This window comes from Haliaeetus leucocephalus, unplaced genomic scaffold, assembly GCF_000737465.1.
Source record: "Haliaeetus leucocephalus isolate CR32 unplaced genomic scaffold, Haliaeetus_leucocephalus-4.0 Scaffold849, whole genome shotgun sequence".
Lineage (NCBI taxonomy): Eukaryota > Metazoa > Chordata > Aves > Accipitriformes > Accipitridae > Haliaeetus > Haliaeetus leucocephalus.
In genome coordinates this window covers 2648203-2660684 of record NW_010973285.1, presented here as the reverse complement: position 1 = coordinate 2660684, position 12482 = coordinate 2648203, and positions in this window count along the sequence as shown.

Sequence of the window (12482 nt, the reverse complement as noted above, 5' to 3'; positions counted from 1 at the left end):
CCACTTGTAGGGATACTTCAATACACTGGTATTAAACAGTGAATACATAAGCATCCCTCCTCCTTCACACCTACACTTCACTAAGGAAGCTGTAAGTGTCAGAAACAAAACCCAACCCCAAACAAGAACAAACCAGCAGACACTTAAGACGGAAAGACTTGGTGTACCAGAATACAAGAGAAGCTAATTAAGCTTTGACCTCAAGCACTTTTAGCGAACTCCAGTGGTTGTAGGCAGGAGCATGTGGTATCTTAGGAAAGTGCATTTTGAGAATAGTAAGCAACATACAGTGTAGGACCAAGTGAAAGTTTTATTTTCCAGGAGATCTTGAGTCTCGAAGCTGGGAGCCCATGTTTGTCCCTCTTCCTGGAGAATACATACCCAAATACTCCTTTGGAAAGAAAATTGACACACAACCTCCAGCATCATCTCCTTAGGAGATACAGCCCCTCTGATGTCTACAGGGAACTGCTCTGGATGTCCTCCATGGCTCAGCGTCTCTTTACTTCTCTCTGCTGCTTCCACAGGAAACATTCATCAGGCTCTCAGCAGAGAATAATTTACAAACTTCTGAGATCACTTATTTTCTGCTCTTGAGATTTGACTACTCCCACAGTATGTTTGTCCCAGGGCAGCAAGATACTTCTTTGCCAATGTTAAAGGTAATGTTGGTAATCAATAACATTTATTTAAAACAAACAAACAAAAAACAGTCACCTACCATTAAAAAAAAGGAAAGATTTTCCATGACAGAGATTTGTTTTTCCACACTAGAAACTGCTTTCAATAGGAGGAACAACTGCCACACATAAATTCTTTAATATCTGAAGAGTGCTTCATCAAGTATTTTGCTTTTTATCTTTCATGGATAGTCTTTTTTCCATGTACAATGAAGCCAGTGGCTTCCTGAAGACAGCATGGTCTTATTCCATACACTGTGTTTGGTACACTGTGAAATGAAAAGGCTCAGCTTGCCACTCTCCTTACAGAAAGAACTGGATAAATATAATTTTATTTGTATCAGTTAAAAAAGCATAATTTAGGAGGCAAAAGCTAATTAAATTCAAGTTCTATTTACTTAAACAATGTATTATTAGCACTGAAAGAAGAGACAACATGTATGATGTTTCAGTTTATCCTTGGCTAGTCAATTCTGAAAATTAGAATGGCTTATATGGAGTAATTTTATGATGTGGTTAACAGTATTTTGCTGTCTATAAGGCAGAAACAGGCTCCTCAAATTAACTGAAAAGCATCTGCTTCAAATACTTAATGTTCTGTTTCATTACCATTTATTTTTTAAACCATGACATTTATGTCTGTTGTAATTAGATTTTAATGTATTGCTGCCACAAAAATTACATATAAAGAGAAGTGTATCAAAATAATGCATTTTTGAAATGGAGTAATTTCATAGAGTATTTTTAAATTATATTTCACAAAAAAAATTATATTACCCAGCAAGGTCCTTGAGCTTTCTGAATGCATTCCCTCTTCTGTAACAAAAAAGAAACAGCTGTCACTCAGCCAACCAGATTACACGTACTATTTTAGATTTGCAAAGAAATTCAGTAACTGACGAAGTGTGGCAGTTTGAAGTAACAGCACTGTATGGATGCATCCTCCAGCTGTGTAACAGCTGCTCACATACAGCAAGTCAACAAAGTACCTTGCATATAATCTTTAAAAACGTGTATTATAAACACAGAGCTGCAGTTATTCACAGATAATTTGATGTGAAGTACAAGCCTCTCAGACAGACATTCTTGGAATAAAGAAGAGTGTAAAATCCACTTGATATAGATGCTAAGCACGTTTAAATACCGTATGAAAAGCATCCTAATTTTGGACCCAGCATACAGTAGATCTCTCCCTCAAGAACAAAACCCTATGCTTTTATAGAGGCTGGAAAGAAGGGACTACTTCCTATCTTTTGACCACTTCCACTTCTCCTGTGGAAAATAATGTGTTATGACCATACGCTGACATTTTTAAAGTTGCATGTGAACTGTATGCAATTGCCATGACACAGTATTCCATAGTTCCACTGTGCCCTTTAAAAGGGACTAGAACACATCAGAGAAATACCTGAATTCACCACAATGCAAATATCTGTCCTGTTCCCTCAGTCTTCCCAAGAGATGCTTTCTCTATCCCTGCTTATGGATATTCAACAGATTTTAGATAAGCTCAGCTAGCCAGAGAACTGCTTAATGAAAACAGTCTCAGGAACTACACAATCAGAAAGGACTCTCACATCCAATTTAAATGCTGATTTGATTGTGTTCTCCAGCAAAGTCATGCAACTAAAGCAGGAGCACTTGGAAAGAATTTCCAGAACTGATGAAGTAATTGGAACCAACTAAGAGAAAAGAAATGCCTTGACTCAAGGACTTTTTCAAGATGGACAGACCTCTTTGATCTTCCCAGATGCACTGAGAAGTACCCAGATTAGGAACAATATTGTGAGGGGCAAGACTGTGAAGCTGCAACACTTTCAGACAGTAACTCACCAGAGCAACTACATCAACCTCAGATGACCTCAGCATAAGGTCTGCCAAGACCTCCCCAAGTTTTAGATGGGAGTTGAGAGACAACCTTGAATCTTTCTCAGTCACCTTAGGGTGTTCACATAGCCCCTTCCCATTCCCTGCAGAAGCCCTGAAAGCTTTACATACCCTCATTCCCACAAACACACACACTCACCTACACAAAATACAAGAAGCTGTTAAAATATTACTACAGTGCCAGTTTCTGGGAAACTCACCCCAGGTGTTCCTGCTGCCAAGTCTCTGGAAGTCCATGTTTCACCACTATCCTCAGGCTTGCTAGGACACTGGGGACCCAGAAGAAAGACACCACCCCCACCAGCTCCACCCATAAGAAAACAAATTGGTGACCTCCTAAGGGCAATCCAAACCACTCTCATCAGGTTGTTAGCAGGTTAGGAGACCCCTCTGGGACTTACCCATTTGGGTTGGTGAGAGGCTGCAGACCACAACCAGCAAGTTTCCAACGCTCAGGTCCAGTACAGGCTCTCGCTTGTGCAAAGCTTAGGGCAAATGTTCCCAACTAAAATCATGTTCTCACATCCATCGCTGTAAAAGTGACTAATACACCCCAAGCACTCTATGCCTCCACCTGATGAGCCCCTAGCTCATAACAGATGTATCACTATTACTCCCCAAATGCACAGCTTTGTACCATGCTCTTATTAACTGGAGTAAATAAAAGGTGGGAAAATGCAATCTTCCCACATAATAACTGAATTCTCCTCAGTACTAACCAACATCTCCCAATATTATGACGTCCACAGATTTACACAAATTTCACAAGCCTACATCTGGCTCTCAGGGTTATAATCAAAATATTAAACAGAACCGGCCTTAAGTATGATCCTTAAGAGGTATCACTTGTAATATCTTTCTCTCTACCCTAATAACTGTTCTTGCAGTCTCCATATATCCTTATCTTCTTATATTCATCTCCACCTTCTTTATCTTCCATAAGAATTTCCTGTGAGACACAGTATCAAATGTTTCATTTTTAACAACTTGGATTAAATCCATTGCACTGTCCTTCTCTAAGTGGTCAGTTATCTTATCATGCAAAGATGCCAGAGCAGTCCGACACAACCATCTATGATAAAACCATGCTGAATTTTATCTAATAGCACCATGTCCTTGATTATTCTTTCCATAAAAATTTGTTTTTAAAACCTTGCACAACACAACCAATATCACATGAGCACGCCTCACAAATCCCCCCACACGCACACTGCCTTTAAAGATACTGCATCCGATTTTTGCGAGCCTGAGGTTCCCACTCCCAAACTGACAAATACAATGAAAACCTGTGCTGGTGCATTAGCAATCCTATGTTCCTTTAATACTCCAGGGTACAGAATATTTGTACTCCTCCATTTCCATCCCCATCTCATCACAATAAGCAGATAATTGTTTTGTTTCTGTCTTTGTTTCACCTTTTACCACCCTTTTGAAAACCATTCATTGTCCACCCACTACCCTCCTAGACATCAACATTCATTTACCCCTGCTACTGTCATTCTCATTGCAAACCACAGCAGAACAAGTCAAAAAAGACAACCATAGTTATTAATAATAATGATTAGACTACCAAAGTTTTAGTCCTCATACTCAACCCAGTGAATGCACCAAGTAAACTAAGCTTATCTAATGCATGTCCTCACTCCTGTTACTACCTGGTTTTGAACTATGAGTTCACCTATTTTAAGCAATCACTTCAGGTTTTGAAGAAAAAATTCCATTTGATTACAGACTTCAACTTACTAATTTTTTGACAGAACATACAATTTCCTGCTTTGAGGAAGTGGACAGAATGGTAATTTGGAATCTTATAGGGAAAAAAACAGCCATAAATTGTGTGAAAGAGCGAGCGGTGTCTGTTCACAGGCACTAACTCTGCTTTCGAAAACTCAATTGAGACTACTGAAGGAGAAGAAAATAATGATTATAAAGGGGAAATAATTTTAAACTTACTTCAGACAACTGAGCCGCAGTACTGAAAACCATCATCCCCACACATGCCTGCATCAGACAGCAACATTCAACAGCCTCAAGACAACCAGAGAATGGGTTTTGGTTTCATTCACCCTGCTTTTGAATGAGCTGTTACCCAAAAGAAAGAGACTCTCCAGGCAGAAGCCTGGTGGTGTAGAACTTACATAAAGAGGTACTTCAGTGCAGCTCAACTCCATTGTCACAGCATCTAGAAACAAAATAAACCAGTGGCATTATTACACACCCATCAGGAGGCATTGATATCATTATACACCATTCATATCTGCAAACTAAGTCGACATCTTCCAGAATTAGGGAAGAAAAAGGATATTAATCTTATCAGCTATCCAGTTGCCCCAAACTTCCCCAGAATGAGGAAACGCTGGTGTAATGATGCCCATGCAAGGCTGGAGAAGGGGTGGCTTGTCCTAGTTAACATGCTATGTGCTTTTTACACAATAGAAACAGTAAACAAAACAGGTCAGGCAGAGCCCAGCCACTAAGACATTTGTAGCTGCAGCAAATGAAGTAGTAGGAATTGCAGCATTTCTTACCTCTAGAGGCAAAAAACAGAATTTGACCTTGAGGTATAGTTGTAGCAACTTTTACTCCACACCAACATCCCAAGTGTCTGGTGCTGGTTTTTCAGCAACTTCATAGAAGATATCCCCAAGGCAGGCTGCCTTAGATACCCTAAACAGCAAGCTACTGATACAAGTCATCACTGGAATTACTATAATTACAGTCATCATAGCAACTCTGATTTCTATTATTATATTTCAAACTCACTACATCCTCAAAATTCATACTGTAAAAATAATATCCCTGTCAACGAATAGAAGCATACCAGAAGCAACTCCACATCTTTAAAACAATAAGGTGGGCTCAACAACTACACACAAGTCTTCTACTTCCTGAAACAGGCTATGAAAAAAGAGAGTCTGTCTTAAGAGCAGGCTGTCTGAGCTCAGATGTGGCCTTGTTTTTACAGCTGAACAGTTTCCAAGAACAACACAGTGTGCAGCCCACTGCTTGTTAATGCATAGGTACAGTCTGCTATGAGTCAGATAGGATTTGAAAAGTTCCCTGCCTACAAACTGCAGAAATTAAATGCACAGCTTCAATCAAAACCAAAAATGACCCACCCATCCAACACCCCAGCACACACTCCTTTTAAACCACAAGTTTGTTAATACTCATCTCCTGGTGCTTGTCAATTCACCTACATTCACAACTACCTACATTCTTGCAGTTTGACTTCAGTATAACTTTAAAACAGAAGGTAAAACCCTTTACAAAATCACTGGCCACAAATGTTCAGCCAAAAAAAAAAAAACCAACAAAACAAACCCAAAACCCTTTCATATTGTAAGAAAAGGGTATCAAGGCAGACACTAATCCAGACAGCCTAGTCAGCAGCGAGACTCAGACAGAGGGGTTTCTTATTTTCTGTGGAGGGAGGAGGTATCCCGCAGCTGACTCCAAGGCATCTCACTTTGACAGACAGAGACAAAGCTCTGCAGTTTCCAGTAGCAGCATCCCAAACCCAACGTTAAGAGCAGCAGCATGGGAAGCACAGTGCTGTTTGTACAGAAGAAAACAGGGTCACAAGAGAAATTAAGAAACCAAAACGTTAATTCCACAAGGAGTATTTTAAGGTGGAGCTTTTCACAAGTGTCACCTTACAGAACAGATGAAGCACGTTGACTTCTATCCCAGACCTGTCACCAACTCACAATTACTGCCACACACAGATTACATATATATACAGGGCATCTCTTCATGGCTGGCTGAAATGAGAGACATGCCAGCCAGCTGTTTTGCACCATTGCTCTATTCTGCTGTATAAAATCCCTTCACCTGCAATGGTTTTCCCTCTTTAAAGGAACACATCCAAACTAAACTCCACGATCTCCTCTGCAAGAAAATATGAGCACATTCAAATCATTATGCCACGCCAACAGAGTAAGACCTACTCCTCGTTACTTCTTTCACATGACTATCTCGACCTCCAGAGACTCAAGAGACATATCTCAACATATTCCTCCTTGGTAAGGATGAGAAAGGCAGGTATCCAGTCTAGTCTACCTATTCTACTGCAAGTGTGCACACGAAGGCATAATTTAGCCCTTCCTTTGCGGGATTATCATTGCACCACCAATACAACAAGCTCCTTTGGTATTGGATAATACAAACACAATTTATTGGAGAAATGATGCCATCCTGACTTCATCTCCCTTCACCCTTTGCTTGTGTCACACCGTGGATCCCCTGGGAATTTGGAAATACTAAGTACCTAACTCAATATGGATCCTGAGTGGATAAATAACCTGAAGATTTAGCTCATCTGAAGCAATCAATGTTTTCCACACAGCACTGACTAGACCCTTGTTGAAATACCATCAGTACTTTGAACATACACTCCCCTGACAAACCAGCTTATACTGGTGTTTCCTGGATACAAAGGTGTGCCTAATGGTACTCTTTTTGCTTCCTGCAGAAGAACCCATAAATGTCAACCCACAGCAGTAAGTGACCTCTCCTGCTTTTCTCACACTCTCAAGAGTGCTGCTTGTTTAGAATAAAGGTTTACGTGAATGGCTCACGTCTTTCCTCCATCTGGGGCTTACAGGAACTCAGCTTAGCTGCTGGAAGTGGCTGGGAGGGGCAGGAAGAAGAAGAGGATGCACGTAGGGAGGAAATACTCAGCTCTGGCTACAGGACAGCTCTTGTGCAACCTCCGTTTCAGAGTGAGGGGCTGAAGGAGACACTATCAATCACATGCACCCTACCACTCACCTCCTCTGTGCAGCAAACCGCTGCTCAGCCCCACAGAAAGCAAGGGTCCCCAGCGCCCAAGAGATGCCATGTGGACCACAGCTCTGGGGTGCCGAGGAGCAGTCCTACTCTGCACAGCAAGGCGAGGGTCAAGCTGCCTGACATCATGAATACACATCATTTCACAGAGCAACACCTGATCTCTTCCTCCGACATCTCTGCCTCTGATACAGAAACCAGCAGGACGGGCATCTAACAGACAAACGGGTCCAGCTTCAGGCACTGCCCACAAATACTGAGCTCACGCCAAGGTCAGCAGTAGCAGGATTCATCTATACACAGAAAAAAACCCTTCTCAGCATCCAGTTTAGCAGTTAATTTAATAGAAGCATTTAGTGTGATGTGCTGCAAACTGGAGAAACTGGCAGCATATGTTTCAGTCAAGTAGAGGTAAACATACAAAAAAGAACAAAAAATCTTGAAAACAATTTTACTTAACTTTTTTTTAATCTACAATCTCCCCTTAAATCTAGTGTCAAATGCTATTGCCAGACTCCTGACCAGCTCAAGTTATTGAGAGGAACATCAACAAGTATTTTGGGTTTCATCAAAGATGCAAGACATTTCAATAATCCCTCCAACACTTTTCCTCGCCCAGTATTTTATTTATTGGTTGACAATTATGGGACTCTCCTATATCCAATTTCTTTCAACATTACAAATTTTACCATTTTATAGCATGGTTTCCCCAGTTATCAAGACATGTTGTTAGAAGGACCACAATAAGGAAACAGACCGATGGAAAATACAAACCATTGGGTATTGACTTAACTGCATTTCAATGGAAAAGACGTCAGTTATCAAAATTTTTTACTCTGTACACACCGAAGAAGTTAGATAAGGGAAAGCATTATCTAAATCTCAGCAGAAAGGCATTTCTACTGGTTGACAAGGTGACCCTTCAGCCAACACTGTGACTACTATTTGTCTGTCCTAGCACCTACTGTGTACCAATCAGCATTTTCCTAAACACAAAAGGACACTTCCTGATCCTACAGCAACCTGGCTTACAACTCACAACTTGACTTTTTCCTCTTCCCTGTAAATAAAGCATATAACTGTGGGAGAAAGACACAGTGAAAGTGAAGACAGGACTCTGGCTTTGATGCTGCACAGTGATCCAGCAGCTGCTCGTATGGACTTCCCTGAACTCAGGGCTCCACTGTGCCATAACGAGCCTCCATGGCTCACTAAGCAGCACCAGACCACAGTCTGTGCAAGCCTTGCAAATGGCTGCAAAGTATAAGCAGTGGTATCAAATATATATTTCATGCTTCTCTTCCATGTATCAGTTGAAAGATAACAAAACATGAGGTCTTTGGACTCTGCCCCCCTACATGCTCCTTTCAGACCATAACCCCACACCTCTGTGCCACATATCACTACTGCTGTTTCATGAATTGTAAAGCAACTGACTGAATGTCAAAACTGTCAAGCTATGTAAACAAACCCCTAATGATGCTTTGCAGATGCCTTGGAATGAAATTCTTCCTTTTTTAATTCTGTTTCTTTTTGGTGATGGTCACATTGAAACTCATGTCTATAAAACACTGAGAATTACAGTTGTATTACCACCATCAAGACAAGCACATTAAATCTTTATCTCTGATCAACTGGAGCAACAGGAAAGCAAGGGTGCCTCTCACCCAGAGGCAACTGGAAGGTAGGCAGGAATCCCCAGAGCATCATTTGTGATGCTTTAAAATCTAACATCTTCGTCTAAGCAAAATGTCTTGTGCATTGTGAAAGTCTAGCAGCACTGGCACATTAAGAGGTCTTCTACCGAGCTCTCTGCTACTGGGTGACTGTGTTACATGTCATTATTATCACCGTTTTATCATTTTTTATCATGCAATACTCTATAGGAGGTAGGTGCTGCGTCAGCCCACAGGACAGCCTCCACAATGGATATGAATTATTGTACATACTGTGTTTATACTTCTCAGATCTTAAAACTCTTCAAAAACAGTGAGATTCCAGTGTGGTGCTCACAGACCAGCCAGCTTCCATTAACAATCTTCATCCCACTGCTTCCTCTCAACAAGCACAGCAACTGAACCAAACCATATTTTTGAATTTACAGATTCCATCTGAGTTACGTTACGTATGTATGCGTAAAGGCTCACTCACAGCTTCTCACGCAGCAGGAACCACGCTGAACAGTGACCAGGTCTAATATGGTACAGAACTTTCTTTTACATGCAGATCCTTGCTGTGGACCTGATTCAAAGACCTTGGAAGCAATAAATGAAAGGAGAAAAGTAGCAAGCTGAAAATACACACGTAATAAATACTACATTCCCAAAGTCAGAGTTTTACACCTTTACAACCAAGGTTTTTGACATGATCTTTCATTTTCACATATGCCTCTCCTGAACATCTAGAGCATGGGGGATAGGGAGAAGACACAGCAAAACCCTCAGCTAGCAGCTTTGCAAGCACATTCGTTTACCACCTTCTAACAATATTCAAACTGAGACGTAAAATAAACCCTTGCCTATTAAATTTATAATGAAGTGGCTTGCACTAGTGTTGATTACTTCACCACACACAGTTGCTCTTGAAGCAAGTGAACAGAAGCAATGCAGCTAAATGCTTTTTAAAATAGCTCTCTTTTCAACAATTTGAGACAAAAAGAAACTTAAATCTTCCTCCAGAAAACATCACCCCATTCATGGCTATCATATCTCTTTAATTTGTTGAAGCCACAGCCATTTTGTGCTCCTTAGCAGGGAAAATATTTAAAGAATCTCCAAAAAAGTGTCACATTTTTTAACCTTTTAAAAATAGATTTGGGTTTTAAAACACAACTCTAGAAAAATGCCTCTTAGACAGAAGTCTGCTCCTGAGGCTGGCAACATGTATTCTTTATGCATTCCTGTAGTAACATTTTTAACATAGCATTTTCATTTCAACTAAAAATAAAATGGGGTTCTAGATTTTAGAAACCTTAGAAATGTGAAATGTGGGTTATACACTACTGAAGGACAAAAATAAAAGCAGATGTATATGTAAGGTAACTAAAACAAAATAAAATCTGTTTAATACCGTTGCCAGACAGCTGTCTCACCTCCCTTAATCCTTTTAATGCCCATTTTGACAGAGATAGTAGCTTTCTAATGAAGAATTTTTTTAATGGGTTTTAGAATTTACTACTCCCTAGTTTAGGCACTATGAAGCCATGAGACCAGAGCAAAAGCAAACTCTTTATTTAAAGAGTTCATACAGCATAATTGTACAGTTTACTGACAAGGTAGCAAAGAAGTGGACTGGAAACATTTGGTTCTACAAATGCATGCAAATGTATGCTCTAGTGCTACCTGTAACGCTTCATCATTACTCAGGCTTGGCCATCCACCAAACTCCTATAACTAACAAACAAAGTTAGGGGATACACTGTGTGTTTAACGACACTTTTGTAATTTGCATTCCACCTTCATGAACAGCTAGAACAGCACAACAAACTCTACAGCCATTAAGAGCAACAAATTTTTGATACCAAAAGTCATTATATCTGATTCTGATATTGATAGATGCTGCTTCCATTGAGAAGGGCAACTATTCCACCTCAGAGCCCTCTTCTAATTATTAATGTAGTCTAGAGGTACCCGCTTGTCTTAGTGATGCTGAGCCAGAAAGGTACAACTCACACAGCTCAGTTAGTCAGTAGGAAAATCTGTAAATTTTTGAAAATTCGGGGTTTTTAAGAATTTCAGCAGACATTGAGGAAAATTCCTGAGACGGGGGGGAGAAGAAGCTAGAGATGTAGTAATAGCCAAGCCAATTCGGAAAATAAAAAAAAGGAGTGCTCCAGTCAAAAACTGTGAAAACTCCTGGTGCAAACGAAGACTTCTGTAGCTTCAATACTTGGGCACAAACATGTATGGCAATACAAATTCTGCTTGCTGTTCTAGGTAGCACCTTAGAACCTAAAAGACTTGTAGAAGGCACACAGAATGTATGCTCCTGCGCTGAGATTACTGTATGCCCCATCTATAAATGGGAAATCAAGGTATGCAGGTGCCAAATGACTGATGTGTGGCCATGCAGAGAGCTGGTTTTTGGCTGGCAAAGCCAAAAACTGGAACTGGATCTTCTGAGTCACTGTATTAGTCATAGGCTATCCTTCCTATACCCTGGTGCGAATTCTCGTTCAAGGTGTTATTCAGATCATAACAATGTCGGGCCATTTCACACACCATACCCTTCTGAAATGGCCCCACAACTATTCTCAGGGGAGACAATGGGAACTTCTAAATAACAGCAGCAGTTTCAGATCGAGAAAAAGAATACTCCTCCCTGATATTACGTAACAGAACGTTGGCAGAAATGTCTAATTTACAAGTCAACTGAGAAGGCCAGATGAGTTTCCTGGTAGATTATTATTAAGATACATCTACACGATCACTTCCTTTGTTGCATTCGATATTCACACACCACTTTGGAAAAAGAACAGCACTTAAGTTCTCAAATCTTTTCACCAGATTTTGTCCTGCCAACTTTTCAGGCCAAAGGCATAGAATACAGTTCATTTTTTACCTACGTGGAAAAATCCCTCTTACTCAAATGCCTCCTCAAATCCTATTTCCACCAAGTGTGGTAGAGAGCAAATTATCTCTACAAAGAAAAAAGCTTCTGTCATCTGTTAGGCTTTCCATCACATTCACATGCCTTATAGTGACTTATGAGAATAACTACCTCCATTTATGTATAGGACCAAATACAGAGGCAGAAGTAAGTCCATAAAAACGAAGAAGGATTTTAGAGCCTTTTTTTCTGTATAAGAACCACCGTGCAGGTTGAAAACAGGCGCAACTCTAAGCTGCACACACCAGTGTCCCAACAAAACGCTACCAAGAACTGCTCGAAAGCTGTTTCTCAGAATGTGACCATTAGAAAAGTTTTCATTTCCTTTAAATTCTTCGGTTGTTAAAGGAGTTTAAGTAAGTTAAAAACTTCTTTTGCTCCGGCTGAGAAAGGCAAGCACTTTCATGATTAAAACCATATTCCTTGTCCACTTAGGGCCAAGAACTGAAAAAAACCACGAGCGGCTCTTCTGGCAAAATAATGAACAAACGGGGGGGGACGGGGGGGGGGCGGGGC